Below are 3,675 nucleotides of genomic sequence, written 5' to 3' on the forward strand. Positions count from 1 at the left end.
GGTCAGTCTAACAAATATTCTGGTGACTTGTAGGATAGTGGGACTCTTGTAACCTAAGTAAGCATATTATATATTGAATAATGTATGTAGGCATCAAGTAGATACTGGAAACGTAGAAATGGATGAGTAATGGAGTACTCTAGGGTATAAAAGAGAAGTATGAAAAAGCGAGCAAGAAGTGTGAAGTAGATTTTAATTTTACCAGGTAATATTTAATTATAGTGTACACAAAGGTGTATACTAGGGCAATGAACCATTAGGCCTACTCAAGAAGGATAAGAGTGTGGGAAGGAGGGGCGGGGGCACACCCAGCATTTATTGGATGAAAAGGGCAGATAGGCAGACCTAAGAAAGGCTGACCTATACTGTGCGGACAGGGGTACCAAGAAGGGGATTGACCTGTGCCATAGGAAAATAGGAATTAAAAATGGGGCATACCTACCAAAATGGAAGGAGAAAGGGTACTCATAGGATCAACCCCCATATGTGAGGTATAGGTACTGACCTCGAGGGGAAAGGGCAGTATCGTGACAAAAGTCACAAAATTTTGTAGAAATTATTCTGGTAAGTTTGAATTATATACTTCACTAGCACTATTATGTTTTATGAGTGTCAATAGGAACACTTTTATTTTGCCCACAGTTCCTCCAGACTACAAAAAGTTTATAAATAATAAGATCATTGCCTAATAAAAAAGGAATATAAAGAATTAGAATAAAGTACTCAAATGCCATGAACACCTGGAGTTTGTGATTGGAAATTGAGACAGAGTCCTAACAAATCCTAAATATTAGAAAAACTTACCAGATCATGATGGAATCTACAGAGTTGATGTCAAAATAGAGTGAGAGTAGAATATATGAAAGATTAGCTAGAGTTTATTCTAAATGAGTACAAATATCTATATTGGAGCGTATACTGCTAGAATTGTATGTGATATAAATTTACATAATGATTGTATAAAACATCATGTGTTCGATTTGGGGGGGGGGGGGGGGGGGATATGTAGAGCTTCAAGAATTTTGGAGTAAATTCTAGAACCACTCGGCCTTCCACCATTTCAAACACCAGAGGTGAGTGGGAGAAACGAACATGCCCAATTGCGCATCACCTATTTGTATGTGCAGTTGAAAAAAAATAGTTACAAGAAAAAGATGGTCCTAGCGGCTCAACGGCGGAAGACGAGTATTTGCTGTGTGGTCCACAGAGTCTCCGTGTACGGGTCGAGAAGAACAAGGAAACTTTATGTAGTATTCTGTGCTCTTTAGTATATCTGTTGATTGTAAAAAGACTAATGAACAACTGAATATAGATTTCTATGTTCATTCATGTACTGGACTCGTTTGAGACTAGAGACTTTTGAATTACTTCAAGTCTTGGCTATGAATGAAGCAAGACACATGTATGCTATTTGAATATGTGTAAATGAGTCTAATGTTTAAGTAATAAGTTAGCTTGCAGTAGTTATTGTCTATGAAAGTTGAAAATATATAGTGATTGAAATGAAGTGTATTTTACGAGTACCAAAATTATTTCAAGGATAGAGAAGTATTTAAATAAATTCCTTTAACCAGGTATAGTCTTTGGAGAAGAAGATTTTGGAAGATTGATGTAGCTGATTACCCAGAGAAGAGGATCGGTTACACACAAAGTGCAAGTTAACTGAATCGAGAGACGTGTGTGCGCCTTGCAACCCAATACCACACTGTCTCTTGTCGTCCGAAAAACATTAGATGTTGACTGTTGGCAATTAGTTCTTGCCCCAAATCAGCCAGTGTGTCAGCACAAAACCCAGGAGTGAGACTGGAGCAAACTGGACATTATTGTTAATGGGCTAAATTTAAATATGTAATGGACTCACATATTATGTATATATTATTTTAATAGGATAAGCTGACATATCCATTCCATTAAATAAAAAAATAAAAAGCCAACAATAAAGGGCATCGACCACTATCAGCAAAAAAAAAAAAGAAGAAAAAGGGTGGGGGGGGGGACCCACTGTATGTCTCCATACCATGTCAACGTACAGTGTGGGGGCAATTGTATAAGTACATGATGAAAGAAGACCCCCAGGATGCCGCTAAGTTAATATTTATGTAAGAACAAAACAAAAATGAAACACTGACTGAATGTAATCATTGGCAAAGACGTTAATTGTGAATGTGCGGTGGGGCACAGACAAATGAAGGAACTTTCATTCAGTTATTTGTATATGATTTTGTTTTTTAGACAGTCTCTGTCAGGCCGTCCGGTATGCAGAAGTTTGGTTATGCTGTACTGCTCAGAGTATGACGGGCTATGAGTCTTTTGTATCACATGTGTTTCCGAATAAGAGAAGACTTAATAACAGTGTTAATCACTTTTATTAAAGTAAAATAGAACCAAGTCACGAAAAATTCCTTCATATTTTGCATCATCTTGGGAGTCACTGTTGTTTCCTGGAGTTGGCTGCCCTCATCTACAATCGAAATGCAGGAAAAGAAGTCCACGGTAATATTTTCGTAAAATTAACAGAAGCAGAAGCTTTCAGAAGACAAGAAATATTATATATACAGGGTGGTCCATTGATCGTGACTGGGCCAAATATCTCATGAAATAAGCATCAAACGAAAAAACTACAAAGAACGAAACTTGTCTAGCTTGAAGGCGGAAACCAGGTCGTGCTATGGTTGGCCCGCTAGATGGCGCTGCCATAAGTCAAACAGATATTAACTGCATTTTTTAAAAATAGGAACCCCCATTTTTTTATTACATATTCATGTAGCACGTAAAGAAATATGAATGTTTTAGTTGGACCACTTTTTTCGCTTTGTGATAGACGGCGCTGTAATAGTCACAAACATATGGCTCACAATTTTAGACAAACAATTGGTAACAGGTAGGTTTTTTAAATTAAAATTCATCATGTAGGTACGTTTGAACATTTTATTTCAGTTGTCCCAATGTGATACATGTACCTTTGTGAACTTATCATTTCTGAAAATGCATGCTGTTACAGCGGGATTACCTGTAAATACCACATTAATGCAATAAATGCTCAAAATGATGTCCGTCAACCTCAATGCATTTGGCAATGTGTGTAACGACATTCGTCTCAACAGCGAGCAGTTCGCCTTCCGTAATGTTCACACATGCATTGACAATGCACTGACGCATGTTGTCAGGCGTTGTCGGTGCATCATGATCGCAAATATCCTTCAACTTTCCCCACAGAAAGAAATCCGGGGACGTCAGATCCGGTGAACATGCGGGCCATGGTATGGCGCTTCGATGACCAATCAACCTGTCATGAAATATGCTATTCAATACTGCTTCAACCACACGCAAGCTATGTGCCGGACATCCATCATGTTGGAAGTACATTGCATGCAGTGAAACATCTTGTAGTAATATCGGTAGAACATTATGTAGGAAATCAACATACATTGCACCATTTAGATTGCCATTGATAAAATGTGGGCCAATTATCCTTCCTCCCATAATGCCGAACCATACATTAACCCGCCAAGGTCGCTGATGTTCCACTTGTCGCAGCCATCATGGATTTTCCATTGCCCAATAGTGCATATTATGCCGGTTTACATTACCGCTGTTGGTGAATGACGCTTCGTCACTAAATAGAATGCATGCAAAAAATCTGTCATCGTCCCGTAATTTCTCTTGTGCCCAGTG

The sequence above is a fragment of the Schistocerca nitens genome, chromosome 1 (genome assembly GCF_023898315.1).
Source record: "Schistocerca nitens isolate TAMUIC-IGC-003100 chromosome 1, iqSchNite1.1, whole genome shotgun sequence".
Classification (NCBI taxonomy): Eukaryota; Metazoa; Arthropoda; class Insecta; order Orthoptera; family Acrididae; genus Schistocerca; species Schistocerca nitens.